General features: G+C 36.8%; 1 protein-coding gene and 1 non-coding gene across 10 annotated transcripts in view; both read right to left on the bottom strand.

Annotated features, from left to right (window-relative positions):
- Window positions 1–18,161, bottom strand: part of ZNRF1 (zinc and ring finger 1) — a 112,875-nt gene that overhangs the window by 78,810 nt on the left and 15,904 nt on the right. The window lies entirely within an intron of this gene.
- Window positions 5,752–5,856, bottom strand: LOC143660451 (U6 spliceosomal RNA). The gene has a single exon (XR_013164051.1). It is a non-coding gene; the product is annotated as a U6 spliceosomal RNA (small nuclear RNA).

The following is an 18,161-nucleotide window of genomic DNA, read 5'->3' as shown; positions in this document are numbered from 1 at the left end:
CCCACAACAGCAGGATACAACTTTTTTTCAAGTGCTGATGGATCATTCTCAAAGATAGACCATATGCTGGGTCACAAAGCAAGTCTTAACAAATTTAAAAAGATTGAAATCATACACAACACTTTCTCGGATCATAAAGGAATGAAGTTGGAAATCAATAATAGGCGGAGTGCCAGAAAATTCACAAATATGTGGAGGCTCAACAACACACTCTCAAACAACGAGTGGGTCAAAGAAGAAATTGCAAGAGAAATTAGCAAATACCTCGAGGCGAATGAAAATGAAAACACAACATATCAAAACTTATGGGACGCAGAAAAGGCAGTGCTAAGAGGGAAATTTATTGCCCTAAATGCCTATATCAAACAAGAAGAAAGGGCAAAAATTCGGGAATTAACTGTCCACTTGGAAGAACTGGAGAAAGAACAGCAAACTAACCCCAAAGCAAGCAAAAGGAAAGAAATAACAAAGATTAGAGCAGAAATAAATGAAATTGAGAACATGAAAACAATTGAGAAAATCAATAAGACCAGAAGTTGGTTCTATGAGAAATCAATAAGATTGATGGGCCCTTAGCAGATTGACAAAAAGAAGAAGAGAGAGGATGCAAATAAATAAGATCAGAAATGGAAGAGGAGACATAACCACTGACCTCACAGAAATAAAGGAGGTAATAACAGGATACTATCAACAACTTTATGCTAATAAATACAACAATGTAGATGAAATGGACAACTTCCTAGAAAGGCATGAACAACCAACTTTGACTCAAGAAGAAATAGATGACCTCAACAAACCAATCACAAGTAAAGAAATTGAATCAGTCATTCAAAAGCTTCCCAAAAAGAAAAGTCCAGGACCAGATGGCTTCACATGTGAATTCTACCAAACACTCCAGAAAGAATTAGTACCAACCGTACTCAAACTCTTCAAAAAAATCGAAGTGGAGGGAAAACTACCTAATTCATTTTACGAAGCCAACATCACCCTCATACCAAAACCAGGCAAAGATATTACAAAAAAAGAAAACTACAGACCAATCTCTCTAATGAATATAGATGCAAAAATCCTCAATAAAATTCTAGGAAATCGAATCCAACAACACATTAAAAGAATTATACATCATGACCAAGTAGGATTCATCCCAGGTATGCAAGGATGGTTCAACATAAGAAAATCAATTAATGTAATACACCATATCAACAAATCAAAGCAGAAAAATCACATGATCATCTCAATTGATGCAGAGAAGGCATTTGACAAGATTCAACATCCTTTCCTGTTGAAAACACTTCAAAAGATAGGAATACAAGGGAACTTCCTTAAAATGATAGAGGGAATATATGAAAAACCCACAGCTAACATCATCCTCAATGGGGAAAAATTGAAAACTTTCCCCCTAAGATCAGGAACAAGACAAGGATGTCCACTATCACCACTATTATTCAATATTGTGTTGGAGGTTCTAGCCAGAGCAATTAGACAAGAAAAAGAAATACAAGGCATCAAAATTGGAAAGGAAGAAGTAAAACTATCACTGTTTGCAGATGATATGATACTATACGTCGAAAACCCGGAAAAATCCACAACAAAACTACTAGAGCTAATAAATGAGTACAGCAAAGTAGCAGGTTACAAAATCAACATTCAAAAATCTGTAGCATTTCTATACACTAATAATGAACAAGCTGAGGGGGAAATCAAGAAACGAATCCCATTTACAATTACAACTAAAAGAATAAAATACCTAGGAATAAATTTAACCAAAGAGACAAAAAACCTATATAAAGAAAACTACAAAAAACTGCTAAAAGAAATCACAGAAGACCTAAATAGATGGAAGGGCATACCGTGTTCATGGATTGGAAGACTAAATATAGTTAAGATGTCAATCCTACCTAAATTGATCTACAGATTCAATGCAATACCAATCAAAATCCCAACAACTTATTTTTCAGAAATAGAAAAACCAATAGGCAAATTTATCTGGAGGGGCAGGGTGCCCCGAATTGCAAAAAACATCTTGAGGAAAAAAAACGAAGCTGGAGGTCTCGCACTGCCAGACTTTAAGGCATATTATGAAGCCACAGTGGTCAAAACAGCATGGTATTGGCATAAAGATAGATATATCAACCAATGAAATCGAATAGAGTGCTCAGATATAGACCCTCTCATCTATGGACATTTGATCTTTGATAAGGCAGTCAAGCCAACTCACCTGGGACAGAACAGTCTCTTCAATAAATGGTGCCTAGAGAACTGGATATCCATATGTAAAAGAATGAAAGAAGACCCATATCTCACATCCTATACAAAAGTTAACTCAAAATGGATCAAAGATCTAAACATTAGGTCTAAGACCACAAAACAGTTAGAGGAAAATGTAGGGAGATATCTTACGAAACTTACAATTGGAGGCGGTTTTATGGACCTTAAACCTAAAGCAAGAGCACTGAAGAAGGAAATAAATAAATGGGAACTCCTCAAAATTAAACACTTTTGTGCATCAAAGAACTTCATCAAGAAAGTAGAAAGACAGCCTACACAATGGGAGATAATATTTGGAAATGACATATCAGATAAAGGTCTAGTATCCAGAATTTATAAAGAGATTGTTCAACTCAACAACAAAAAGACAGCCAACCCAATTACAAAATGGGAAAAGGCCTTGAACAGACACCTACCAGAAGAGGAAATACAAATGGCCAAAAGGCACATGAAGAGATGCTCAATGTCCCTGGCCATTAGAGAAATGCAAATCAAAACCACAATGAGATATCATCTCACACCCACCAGAATGGCCATTATCAACAAAACCGAAAATGACAAGTGCTGGAGAGGATGCGGAGAAAGAGGCACACTTATCCACTGTTGGTGGGAACGTCAAATGGTGCAACCACTGTGGAAGGCAGTTTGGCGGTTCCTCAAAAAGCTGAATATAGAGTTGCCATACGACCCAGCAATACCATTGCTGGGTATCTACTCAAAGGACTTAAGGGCAAAGACACAAACGGACATTTGCACACCAATGTTTATAGCAGCGTTATTTACAATTGCAAAGAGATGGAAACAGTCAAAATGTCCATCAACAGACGAGTGGCTAAACAAACTGTGGTATATACATACGATGGAATATTATGCAGCTTTGAGACAGGATAAACTTATGAAGCATGTAATAACATGGATGGACCTAGAGAACATTATGCTGAGTGAGTCTAGCCAAAAACTAAAGGACAAATACTGTATGGTCCCACTGATGTGAACCGACATTCGAGAATAAACTTGGAATAGGTCATTGGTAACAGAGTCCAGCAGGAGTTAGAAACAGGGTAAGATAATGGGTAATTGGAGCTGAAGGGATACAGACTGTGCAACAGGACTAGATACAAAAACTCAAAAATGGACAGCACAATATCTAATTGTAAAGTAATCATGTTAAAACACTGAATGAAGCTGCATCTGAGCTATAGGTTTTGTTTGTTTGTTTGTTTTTGTTTTTCTTTGTTTGTTTATTATTATTATTATTACTTTTATTTCTTTTCTCTATATTAACATTCTATATCTTTGTCTGGTGTGTCGCTAGTTCTTCTAAACCGATGCAAATGTACTAAGAAACGATGATCATGCAACTATGTGATGATGTTAAGAATTACTGATTGCATATGTAGAATGGTATGATTTCTAAATGTTGGGTTAATTTCTTTTTTTTTTCCGTTAATTAATAAAAAATAAAAAATAAATAAAAAAAAACTAAAAAACATCAAACTCCAATTAAAGATGTAATGAAACTGATATAGTTAAAACCAAGATAAATCAATATACAAGGTAAAAAAAAAAAAAAAAGAACTTCTACAATACAACAATAAGAAGACAGACAACCAAATTAAGAAATGGACAAAGGACTCGAACAGTTTTTACCAAAGAGGATATACAAATGGCCAATGAACATATGAGAAGTGCTCAACATTATTAGCCATCAGGGAAATGCAAATCAAGACCACAATGAGATACCACTTCACACCCACAAGGATGACCATTTTTTTAAAATAAAAATAACAAATAATGGAGAATATATGGAGAAACTGGAATTCTAGTGTATTGTTGGTGAGAATATAAAATGGTGTAGTCATATGGCAGTTCCTCAAAAAGTTAAACATAGAATTACCTTAGGATCCAGCAATTTCACTTCCAAGTATACACCCAAAGAAAGTGAAAACAGGGTCTCAAACAAGTAGTGTACATTACTTGTACACTACAGTTTATATCAGGATTAGTCACAGTAGTAAAAAAGTAGAAACAACCCAATTATCCATCAATCAATAAATAGAAAAACAAAATATAGTTCATACACACAATCAAATATTACTTGGTCATAAGAAACAATGAAGTTCTGAGACACTCTGCAACACGGACGAACCGTGAAAACATTCTGTTGAGTGAAATAAGCAAGGTACATAAGGAGAAATATTTTATTATGTCACAAATTTACTGGGACAGAAGGCAGATTAGAGGTTACCAGGGAATGGGGTTGAGGGGACTACTTTTTAACAGAGCAGTTGTGACTTTACAGAAAAGTGATGCAGAAAGTATAGAGTTCCCATAACCCACCCTTGATATTACTTTTCACACACCCCCAAAGAAGTTTCCTATTATTTTGAGTTAATGTGGTACCTTCATTAAAACTGATGAACCAATATTATCGTAATTATATTAACTAAAGTCCATAGTTTCCATGAGGGTTCACTCTTTGTATTGTACCATTCTACAGGTGTTTTGTTTTGTTTTTTAAATTTTCATTCTGGTAACATATATACAACATAGAATTTTTCATTTAAACCACATTCAAGTATACAGTTCAGTGGTATTAAAAAATATGAAATGCAACTTCCCCAAGTTGAATTTTTGATATTCCCACAAGCAGTGTGGACAACCAAAGCTATAGTCTTGGGGTTCGTTTATATGAAACTTAACCCCACAAAGGATAGGTCAAGTCTACTTAAAATTTAGGTCTAAGAGTCACCCCCAAGAGAGCCTCTTTTGTTGCTCAGATGTGGCCTCTCTGTCCAGCCAACACAACAAGCAATCTCACCACCCTCCCCCTGTCTACGTGGGACATGACTCCCAGGAGTGTGGACTTCCTGGCAACATGGGACAGAAATCCTAGAATGAGCTGAAACTCAGCATCAAGGGACTGAGAAAACCTTCTCGACCAAAAGGGGGAAGAGTGAAATGAGACAAAGTGTCAATGGCTGAGAGATTCCAAACAGAGTTGAGAGGTTATCCTGGAGGTTATTCTTATGCATTAAGTAGATGTCATCTTGTTATTCAAGATGTAATGGAGAGGCTGGAGGGAACTGCCTGAAAATGTAGAGCTGTGTTCCAGTAGCCATGTTTCTTGAGGATGATTGAATAATGATATAGCTTTCACAATGTGACTGTGTGATTGTGAAAACCTTGTGTCTGATGCCCCTTTTATCGACCTTGTCAACAGACAAGTAGAACATATGGAATAAAAATAAATAATAGGGGGAACAAATGTAAAAATAAATTTAGTTTGAAATGCTAGTGATCAATGAAAGCGAGGGATAAGGGGTATGGTATGTATAATCTTTTTTTTTTCTGTTTTCGTTTTATTTCTTTTTCTGTTGTCTTTTTATTTCTTTTTCTGAATTGATGTAAATGTTCTAAGAAATATGAATATGCAACTAAGTGATGGTATTGTGAATTACTGATTATATATGTTAATGTTTAAAAAAAATGGAATGCTTTAAAAATTTGCATGTCATCCTTGCACACAGACCACGCTAATCTTCTCTGAATAGTTCCATTCAGAAGTGAGCATGAGGAGTTTTTGCTTGGTGAGTACAGCGTGTTTGCGAATAAAAATTAACAAAATATAAAATTAAAAAAGACGATACCGAGTGTTGGTGAGGATATGGAGCAACTCAAACTCTCATACACTGCCGATGGGAATACAAAATTGTATAACCACTTTGGAAAACAGTTTGGTAGTTTCTCATAGAGTTAAACACATTGACCATTTGACCCAGCAATTCCACTCCTAGGTATCCAACCAAGAAAAATGTACACATAGTTTGCACAAGGCCTTCTACACAAACTTCCACAGCCGCTTTATTCATGGTAGTCTCAAACTGGAAACAACTCAAATGCCCATTAACAGGAGAATGAAGAAACAAATTGTTGTATATCCAAGCAATGAAATATTACTCAGCAATAAAAAGGAACGAATATTTGCAGGTAATAACATGAATGAGTTTCAAAATAGAGACACAAAAGGATACATACTGTATAGTGAATATGAAATCAAGAAAAGGCAATAACAACCTATAGTGGACAGAAAGTGGTTACCTGAGACAAGAATGGACAGTAGAATTGACTATAAAAGGGCACATGGGAGATTTTCAGATGGATGGAAATGTTGCATACCTTAATTGTAGTGGTGGTTACATGGATATACATATTTGTCATACCTCATGTAACTGTTACTTAAAGTGAAAACACTTTTGTATGAAAATTATATCTCAATAAGTTTTAGAAAATACAACATAAAAAATGGAATTAAAGCTCTTTCTTTTTGAGTTTGACAAATTTATTGGTGTTTTAGTAAAGACATTCATCACGTTCATTTCTCTTTACCATCTTGACCTTAGGAAAATATTTCATTTGGTTCAAGAAAAGAATATATAGAAGATGGATAATTACTTTAATATAAATAATAAAATGGATGAAAATGGAAAGTTTGTCTATATTAAAGTAAGTTAAATCCACATATCTTGATAAAATTAAATCACGTAAGAACTAACAGCTCTATCTACATTTCCATTATTTTACATGGGACCAATTCTGAAATTACATGCAAGTGAATAAACTTTTAGAAATATACAATATTCAGGTGGCTTCTGTAGAGTTATTAATTACCTATGAAAAGAGATCAGTAAGCAGTTGCCACCAATAAAATAGTCTGAAGCTGCCTCCAAATTTAAAATTCTATGAATTTTTAAAGAAACCATTATACTGAATATTTCCTTTATTTGTGACTATATTTTAAAAGATGCTGTGCTGGTTTGAAAGAATGTATGTTCCCTAGAAAAGCCATTTTTTAATCCTAATCCCATGTAAAGGCAGCCATCTCTTCTAATTCCTATTCAGTATTGTATGTTTGAGACTGTCCTATAAAAGAGGAAACATTTTGGAGATTGGAGATTCCAAGAGAGCAGAGCAGAACGACATAACCGTGAGAAGCAGAACCCAATAGCCAGCAACCTTTGGAGATGAAGAAGGAAAATGCCTCCCAAGGAGCTTCATGAAACAGGAAGCCAGGAGAAGAAGTTAGCAGATGACGCCATGTTCAGCATGTGCCCTTCCAGATGAGAGAGGAACTCTGACCATGTTCATCATGTGCCTTTCCAGATGACAGAGAAATTCTGACTGTGTTTGCCATGTGCCCTTCTACATGAGAAAGAAACCCTGAACTTCATCGGCCTTCGTGAACCAAGGTATCTTTCTGGATGCCTTAGATTGGACATTTCTATAGACTTGTTTTAATTGGTACATTTTCTTGGTCTTACAACTACAGACTAGCAAGTTATTAAATTCCCCTTTCTAAAAGCCATTCTGTTTCTGGTATATTGCATTCCGGCAGCTAGCAAACTAGAAAAGATGCATTTAACTGTCACTTCAAAAAAAGTTCACATGCAAGGAGTTATAGCTTTTAAAATACTGTTGAGCTACACTTAAAAAAATATATGCACTACATATCTAATTACCAAATTACTTCTTCAAGCACTCTTCCATTCATTCTGATGAAATATTTACTGAAGTGCTTCCTGTGTGCCAAATACTGAACTAGGCTTTGGGGATACAGCAGTAAACAAGACAAATCTCTGCCCTCACAGAGTTTACATCTAGTGGGGGAGAAAGACAATAAGCAAAATAAAAAAGCATATGCTATGTTACATTATGGCCAGGGCTCAGGTGAAAATAAACAGCAAAGGCAGAGAGGTCAGGGTGAGGGAGGTATTTGCAATGCTAGATAGGATTACAAGGGAAGGCCTCACTAGAAAAGGTGACATTTGAGGAAAGAACTAAGGAGAAGAAAGGGATCAGAGGGGTTTCAGGAACAGCAGGAGGCTGCTGTGGCCAGAGTAGATAAGCCAACAAAGAAGGGAGAGGCAGGAGAGGCACTGAAAGGTTTTGGGGGTCTGGATTATTTAGGGCCTTGTAGCCACTGTGCTTATTCTGAGATGTGGGAAGACAGTGGAGGGTTCTGAGCAGAGAACTAACACTACCTGGCCTCCACTTTAACAGGATCTTTCTGGTTGACATGTGGGGACTCAAGGAGGGCAAGAGCAGAATTAGGGAGACTGGTTAGGAAGTTTTTGCAACAATGCAACTAAGAGCTGATGCAGCTTGGGCCTGGATGGAAGCAGTGAAGATCAATTTCTGGGTATGTTCTAAAGGTTCAGCCAACAGAATTTGTTTACGGAACAGAAGTGAGTTTGAAGACAAAAGAAGAGTCAATGATGACTCCAAGATTGTCATCTACCGAGAAGATTACAGGAAAAGCATGTTTGCTGGGAACTCAGGAATCAGTTTTGAACATGCGACACCCAAGCAGAGATATCAAATAACGGATACACAAGGCTTATGTTCAAGGGAAATCACAATGAGATACCACTTCATACCCATTAGGATGGCTATAATAAGAAAGATAAGTGTGGGTGAGAATGTAGAGAAATTGGAAGCTTCATACACTTCTGGTGGGAACATAAAATAGTACAGCTGCTTTCGAAACAGTCTTACGGCGCTCCAAAAAGGTTAAAAATACATACCAATTCCTCTCCTAGGTACCTATCCAAGAGAAATGAAAATGTCTGTCCACACAAAAATCTGTACATGAATGCTCATAGCAATATTTTCGCAGTAGATAAAAAATGGAAATAATCCAAATATGTATCAACTAGTGAATGAATAAGTAAAATGTGGTATATCCATACAATGGAATATTATTTGGCAATAAAATGGAATGAGACACTGGTATCTGTTACAACACAGTGAACCCTGAAAACATTATGCTAAGTGAAAGAACCCAGATACAAAGGCTACATATTGTTTGATTCCATTTATATGAAATGTCCGGAATAGATAAATTTATAGGGCCAGAAAACAGATTAGTAGTTGCCAGATGCTGGGAGGAGAGGAAAATAGGGAGTGATTGCTACAGGTTATAGAGTTTCTTTGGGGGATGATGAAAATGTTTTAAAATTTATAGTGGTGATGGTTACACTGTAAATACACTAAAAACCATTGGCTTGTATACTTCTAATGGGTGAACGTATGGCATTTGAATTATATCTTAATAGAGCAGTTTAAAAGAAAAACTCAAGGGAGCATTCCAGTTGGAGATGTAAAATTTGGAGTCATCAGCATACTCACAGTATGCATATGGTCCATGCCCTTCAGTGTTAGAGGTAGAAGAGATGATAAGGAATCAGCAAGGGAGACAAGATTAATGAGAGAGGCAGGAAGAAAATTATGGGAGTGTGGTATACTGGAAGCAAATGAACAAAGTGTTTCAAAGAGAACAGAGTGATCATCTGTGTCCAATGCAGATGTCTTTCACATAAATTGAGAATTGTGCTACTGGATTTAGCAAGAAGGTCCTCAGTGACTTTGCTTCTTTTATATTTCTCTTTTAGGTGCATGGTCCGGGAATCAAATCCAGGTTTCCTACATGGAAGGTGAGCATTCTACCACTGAACCACCCATACACCATCAGTGACTGAAAAGAGCGGTTTCAACTGAGTCGTGAGGGCAAATAAATACTTGATAAGAGTGGGTTCCAGAAGGACAGAAGGAGAAAATCAGAAGAGCAAGAAAAGAGAACTCTTAGGAATACTGCTATAAAAGGAAGTAGAGAAGTGGGGTAGTATCTGGAGGAGAAGTGGAATCAAGAGGTTTTATTTGTCATTGTTGCTGCTGTTTTCAAGACGGAAGAAATACTACCATGTCTGTATGCCGACAGGAATTTGCCACCAGAGAAGCAACATTTAGGAGAGAGCATAGGAAGGCTGCTCATGACAAGGCAAGTGGGAATGCAATCTAGTGCTCAAGTGGAGGCCATGGACCATGCCTGGAGCATGGACAGCTCATACACAGAAGCAGGAAGGGGAAAAGAGCAAATATGCAAGTAGGAGGTTAGATAATGTGGTAAGTGCAGGTGGGAGGTCTCCTTTAACTTCTGTTTTCTCAGAGAAATAGGAAATTCATCAGCAAAGTCTGAGAAAGGAGTTTTGGAAAGAGAGAAGGTAGAACAGTCCTCTAGGAGGACAGGAGAGTGGGTGGGCAAGGGCAATGCCCCAGGGTTTCCCGGCAGCATTAGGGGCCTGCTTGAGAGTCATGATCATGAATTCAGAGTGGGGCAGGTCAATATACTTGTGTTTCCTCCAGCCAAGCCCAGTGGCTCCATAATATATACCCAGAGCTGGCAGAGATTTGGATTTAACCAGGGTTGTGATTGAGGCAAACAATGTGACAAATTAAAAGAGGGGCAAGGGAGTTAAGGGTATGTTACATGAGGCAGTGATTATAATGACTGACTACAGAATGGGAATTTGAGTCATTTAAGGAGCCAGGTACGGGCGTGAGGGGGTGAGGGACAAAAAGAAGGAAACAGGATCAATATCAGACTGTTCTGGGTCCCTCTGGGGTCAAAGAATGTTGAGCGGATTGGTGTTGTAAGAAAGTGCAGAAAAATGCAGTCACTGGAGGCAATTCTTACGGTTGACAAGATAGGAAAATGTGTTCTATTTCTCCACCATTTCATGAGACGACAAAGAATGCTATAAGTTCACGAATAGTGGGTAGGTTACAGAGATGAAAAAAAACCTACAATTTAATTTTTGATGCCCATACTGATGGCAACTTAAGAAGAACATGAGGAGATGCCATTTATTAGCGCTACATCACTTTATAGCGATATGACATTGCACAAGTTTCCTAAACTCTTTGGCACAGTTTTCTTATCTGTAAAATGAGGATTATAACAGTACCCACCTCACAGGGTGGAAACGGCAAGATTAATATATATCAAGGAATTGGAATTGTGCCTGACATTTAAATTAAGTAAGCATTAAATAGATGTCTGCTATACTAATATTGTTATTACATACTACTGCTGGTTATGCTTCCTCATGTTCCTTTTTCAAAAAAGATGCCATAACCAACAAAAACAGACTGTTATAAAGGCAGAAATTTCAGTAGGGAAGAGTTCAAGATGCAAAAATTAAGCCTGGCTGAATCTCAAATCATTACAGAATTTTTCCAAGTACTTTTGCCAATCTGCTCCTGTTTCTCTGCTTTCTGGGGGAATGGAGAAAAGGACACATGCCATCCAAAGGTGTTCTGAGCTCACTGGCACTCTATAAATAGCGACCTCATTGATGGTGATGGGTTCTAACTCCATTCTAAACTCTATTTCCAGATTCTGTGCCAGTGCCTTCACTTCTTGCCCCCATGGTTGGTCTCAGTCACATGTAATAGCAACGTATTAAAAAATTTAAAAACCTAGGAAGGAGTGCTTTTTCTTCCCTAGAAAATTTCACATGTACTTTTAGGAACAGACAACAGTCCTTTCACAAGCAAAACAGACACTCCTTTTCTGGACATTTTATTACTTCTTTACTGGACATTTTATTACTTCATAGATCCCTGGAGGAAGAAGGAGATTCAGACTGTGCCGATGTCGGAATCGATCTCATATGGGATTTCTCCATGGTACATAATCTCAGACAGATGTCAGGCCCCAGGAGATTGCTGCAGGCCCCATCAGCATGCTGCGTGTGGGACAGTTTCTGTTTGCAGCACCCAAGAAAGCAAAAGCATCAGGCTGAGTCCAGAGTCATGATTAGCTAGCTGCCTCTTACCGGAAACTACCAACTGGAAACTTCCCCCTCCCACTGCACAGCCCTTTCTCTTAGAACTGCTCAGACTGTGGCTCCAAGATAAAAATTTCTTATGCTCTAGTCTAGTCACTGCAGGAGTAATCACCCCACCAGAAAGAAAAATGAGAAGAAGCAGTGAACTCTGGAACTAGTTAGACATATCTGGATTGCTTCAGAGCTAAAGGCTGAGAGAAAGGACAGGCCCCTATGATCCTATTGACCAGTATTATTTATTTACCAAATGCCCTCTGCGGTTGGGGCCCAGTTTGGGGCTCTTTCTAGCTTAAATGAATGGCTCTCTAAAAACCAACTCATTTTATAGAAGGGGCTATGTGATCTTTCCCTGCATCATCCTTATAACAACTTACAGAGAAACTTTCACAAAATAGTAGTATGGCCTCTCTGGAAATGAGGTAAAAGGGTAAACAGCACTTCAGGGCAAACTTCTTGGGCAATAACTCAATTTATCATGATTCTACCCAAACAGACACAATGCCCAGTGGGTGGGGGTAGGGTGGGGAGTTGGGATTTGCTGTGAATAAGTTTCACTTCTATGTACAAGTTTCTGGAAATTACACAGAGACAAAAACAAAACAAAATCCACACATGCAAATGCAACAATATGGAATGATAAAAAAAGACATCAGATTTAAGAATCAAGTTGCAAAACAGGAAGCATAATATGCTTTCTACTGTTTTATAAATATCCATTCATCCACAGGGGTAAAAATGTAGACAAACACATACCAAAGGGATCATGGGGAACTTTTGCTTTCTACCCTGTTTGAAATCTCTACAATGAATATTCTGATTACCTTTGTGATCAGAGTGAAAAAAAAAGGAAGAAACATTGCATCCAGATTTGCCTAAAAACAAAAAACAGTGATTTGGAAGTCACAAAGGGCTGTTACTTTCTGTTCCTACAGTTCATTCCTTTTCAATCCTTCACCGGCTCTAGGGCATTTTTTTTCTTTAACAATTTCTTCCTCTTTCTTCTTCAAATGCAGTTTCTGAATCTCTATTTAAACCCTTCCCAGTCATTTTACAGACTATCTTTTTATTTCAGATTAATTTCTTCCAGAAAGTCAATTCCAAGTCATCTTTCCCAATCATACAAAAGTCTTTGGATTGGAGTAAGTATTTAAGCCTTTTCTTCTAGAAATCACCTTTATATTTACCTCTAAATCATTACCATCCTTTTTTACCTACAATGAGGTACCTTCACTGAACAACTTCTACTTAGGCATCTACTCTGCTATGGGCATAAATACCGAAGATCAATGGTTAAAAAAGACTTTCTCAACAAACACATTTGGCACGTAATAGGAACTCTGCAATCAGCAAGAATAATATGTCTTCTCTGAAGAGCAAACTCCAAGCCACAAATTCCAGCAAGGGAAAGTAAACAAATTTAGTCTCACACGCCAATTCCAGCTGGTTAGTATGGAGTGTGGGTCCCTGGAGCTCTGTGTTGAGAAGGATTCTGAGTCTGTGGAGGGCTCCAGGATAAAGAGTAAAGTAAGCTTTAGCAACGTCTGCTGTAGGTGAGGAAAAAGGGTAGAGCCAGTAAGCTTCTCTGCATAAGCTGTCGGGGGGAGGGCTGGTGTGACACATGCTGGTCTTACTCCTGGTCTAACTAGTCCAGTCACTGTGAACCTTTAACTGTTTTTTAGCACTACAAAGGAAAATGCGATAGCAAAGGGGTGGAGACAGAAGATTTCATCACAAGGAATTTCCAAACCGAGTCAAATTTCATATAATCAAGACCATGGACTGATTTTTCCTTCAGTCACCTTACAAACTCATCCTCCCTATTTTCAGTTAAATACAGTTGAATAAAATCAATAAATCATGCATAAATTTTTCTCCATGTCCCCAAAGCCTGTCCACCATGAAGGTTCATTTATTTTGCTATTTACCTGGCTGCCCCTCTTTTCATTGTATCAAATTTCAGGTAAGACAAGTGGGCTTGGGTTCAGCATCTCATCTCGTAAATCATCCTTGAACATACTATTCTTGCTGAATACATACTATTTAGACATGGTACAGAATGGCAGTAACTCTAAAGAAAGCCTTCCAGATTCGGGGCATCAACAGATTCACTTGATCCACTTTCTGAAATTACTCATTTACCAATTCTGTATCACCTGTAAGAATACTGTGGAAGAGTCTAGAAAAGCACTGTCCAATATAACTTTTTAAAATGGTGGAAATGTTCTGTAGCTGTGCTGTTCAATTATGGTACCCACTTGAAATGTGAGGCTCTTGAGCACTTAAAATGTGGCTAGTGTGACTCAAGAACGGAATTTTTTTTTAAGTTTAAATGTAAATAGCCAAGTGTTGCTAGAGGCTACAGTAAAGCACAGTCTAGAAGAAGACAGAATAAATCCCGCTTTCTTAGAAAACAGAAAGCACTAAAAGTTAATCATGTAGCCTCTCTCTGCATATCCTGAGTACAGAGGAAGAGTTAAGCCTTCTGTTGACACAGAAATAGATTCTTGCCACAGCTGTGAGCCCCCAAGAGGTTACATTGCTGAAAGGTTTCCCTATATGACTCAGGAGCTGTTCTTCCTCTGGGAATGGAGAACAAAACAATGATGGGCTTCCAGTTTCCTGCCCCCTTGTTCACAGTTCTTGAGAACAGTATAATGCCAGGGTGATATGGCTTCATGGAATTTTTGAGCAGGAAGAGAACTTACAGAAAGCAGCCAGGCAACCCCATTTATTTTTCCATTAAGAAAACTAGAACCATGGAAGTAAACTAATTTAATGATTTTTGTTTATTTATTATACACAATGGAAGTCAATGCAGTAAAGAACTCATTATTCCAAGGAATTCAAACTGGACTGCACTAAAATATAAAACTTGGGATATGGGCTAAACAGCAGGTAAATGAAGAATTAGTGCACTGGGAAGGCAGATTTAAGAAATTACCCAGATTACTATGTACAGAGATAAAGAGTCAGAAAATATAAATATTTAAAAAATATTATTAAATATTAAAAATATAAAGAATATAAAGAAACATGAAGAATGGAATAAGAAGGTCCACTATACAACTTCTCAGAATTCCAAAAGAGATGGGAGAGAATAAAAGAAAGGGAAAATATGAAGAGATAAATGGCTGAGAATTTCTCAAATGTTCTGAAAGACATGAAATCTCAGATTCAAGAACGACAAATATCAAGGAGAATAAATAAAAATAAACCAAACCCTGAACACTTTACAGTAAGTACACAGGATACCATGAACAAAAAAGAAGATATAAAAGCAGCTAAGATTCGTTTCCCTGTGCCCACCCATGCAAAAAAAAGCAGCTAAGAGGAAAGAACCAAACTAACTGACAGCAGACTTCTCTACTACAATGCTAGAAGCCAGAAGATAATGGGATAACTAAAAAAATTATTTCTGATTGCTGAAAGAAGATAACAGTCAACTCAGGTTTTTATATATAGCTAAGTTTTCATTCACTAGTTATGGCAAATAAAAACACTTATAAACAAGCAAAAAAACCCAGCATTTACTACTAATAGATCTTCACTGAAAAATTTTAAAAGCCTATCTCTGGAAGAAGGAAATTTAAGTCAGAAGGATGAAGTATAATGTAAGAAGGACAGTAAGCAAAGGACCTGGTTAGCAGGTAGATGAGTCCAAACAAGTAGACTTTATCAAATAAAAACAGCAACAATTAATTCTGTGGTATAAAAACTAAGTAGAATTATAATGTTGGACCACAGCAATATGTAAGACAGACTATGGGATATAGTCTAATATAATATAATTTGGGAAGAGATTAGAGATTCTGATTTAACTTTAGATTGTAATTCCAATATGCAGGCCCAAAATTTAAGGGTAGTCTCTAAAAAAACTGAACACTTCCATATGGTGGGGAATGGAGGGAAGTAGGGAGAGAGGGGTAGGATAAAGAAAATTCAAACTATCTAATCGAAGGCAGGAATAGAGAAAAATGTAAACAAAACATACAGTAAATAGCACAATATAAGATATTAGAAATAATATATAATTGTAATCACACTACTCTTAAATGGATTAAATGCCAATTAAAATACAGTTTCAGGTTAGGATGGAAAAAATCCATCCTAATCTGAAATGGAAACATACATATATACATACCTAAGATATCAGCACACAGATACTGAAAGTACTGAAAGCAAAGGGTTAGGAAAAGATATACCAGGTAAATATTTGCAAAATAAAGTTAGTTTATTTCAGACAAAATAAGTCCAAGAGGGAAAGAATTATTAGGGATAAAGATGGTCTCTACATAATGATAAAACAATTCTCTAAGACAATGAAAGAATTCCAAACCACTTTATACTTAAGAAAACCTCAAATTCTACAGAGCAAAATTTGACAAAATTATAAAGAGAAGCCAACAAATCCACAATCGTACAGAGATTTTAACATAGTTCTCTGAAGAACTGGTAGATCGAGAACCACAAAATGCAGTAAGATATGGAAGATCTGAACAACACATTAATGAGCTTGAGGTAAAGGATATACAGAATCAAACCTCACCCAACAATTACAACACAACTTTCTCAAGCACAAACTAAAAATGTTTTTAAAATGACCAGGTAGTACGCCAGAAAACAAGTTTCAATAAACCCAAACTGATACAGACTGTTTTGGGACTATAAAGCAATTAGGTTAGAAACTAACTTAAAAATTGAAAATTTAAAAATAAACTTCTAAATAACTCATGAATCAGGAAAGAAATCATTATAGAAATTAGAAAATATACAGAGCTGGAAGATAAAGAACACAGTATAGATAAAAAGTTCATGGGATCCAACTAAAAAGAAATCCTCAAAAAGAAATTCTATGATGAATACACAACTATGCGATGATATTGTGAGCGGCTGATTGTATACTATCGATGGACTGCATGTGTGCAAATATTTCTCAATAAAAATATTTTTAAAAAAAGAAACTCTAGAGCTTAAATGACCATATTAGAAGATTGAAAATCAATGAGCATAGGTCCGAACTCATGAAATAAGAAAACAACAACAGAGTAAGTCCAAGGAAAGCAGAAAACATAAAATACAGTTAAGAGCAGTAAACAATGAAATTTTTAAAAAAAAAAGATAATTGACAAAATCAAAAGCTGGTCCTTTGAAAATAAAACTAATAGACCTCTGGCAAGATTAATCAAAAGTAAAAATAAAACACACAAACAATATTAGGAATGAAATGGAGACATAGTACAGTGATAGATGCAGAGCCTATACTGAAATATATGCCTTGTCAAAACTGACACGAGAATAACCTGTAATAGACCTATAACATTAAAGATATTGAATAATTAGATAAAAATCTACTTACTCAACAACAACAACAAAAAGTCTCAGGCCCAGATAGTTTTACAGGATGATTTTATAGGAGAGTTCCACCACACATTCAAAGAACAGATACACCGCCTTTGTCTTTATTTGTTTCTTCCAGATCCACTTTCCAGCCTGCTCCACAAGGCTAACAAGTCTGGACAAGGTTCCCTTACTTCCTAAATTCCTGCTGTGTTTGGCCAACAAGAAGCATCAGCAGGAGACTGGAGGGTAGGAAGAGAGAAAGGTTGGGGTATTAATCAACCTGGCTTCCTCTGTGCCTCACCATGGATGGGCAATGGTTTTGTCTGCTGTGCAAGTCCTCTGGGACACTTCTACTAGCGCTACAGTTCCCACCAGGTTCTACAATGGCTCCCTCCTTTTGCCCTTTAGTTTAGGGTGGTAACAGCTTCCCACTATGGCCAGTATCTAGGTGCTGTGCCATCCACTTTTAGTGCCCTTAATTCTGTCCACACCTTGGTACTTCATTAAATTTGATTCACTTGCCTCTTTGAGTGTAGTGTGCCATTTGTTTGCAGCCAGATCTCTAATATGCTTTTATACAAAATCTTCCAGAAAAGAAACAGCATTCTCAACTTCTTTTACAAGACTACATTAATATTAATAACAGAACAAGACAGTATAAAAATAAAACCATGAGTCAAATTTCATAGCATATATAAAAAATCCACATTAAATCTAGAAATACATAGGAAAATAATATACCATAACCATGTAGGGTTTATTTCAAGAATAAAGACTAGTTAACATCAGAAAATCTATTAATGTAATTAACCTCATTAAGAAACGAAAGGGGAAAGAACAGATGATCAACTGAATAAATGCAAG

This window comes from Tamandua tetradactyla, chromosome 16, assembly GCF_023851605.1.
Source record: "Tamandua tetradactyla isolate mTamTet1 chromosome 16, mTamTet1.pri, whole genome shotgun sequence".
Taxonomy (NCBI): domain Eukaryota; kingdom Metazoa; phylum Chordata; class Mammalia; order Pilosa; family Myrmecophagidae; genus Tamandua; species Tamandua tetradactyla.
This window is presented reverse-complemented; position numbering and strand designations above follow the sequence as displayed.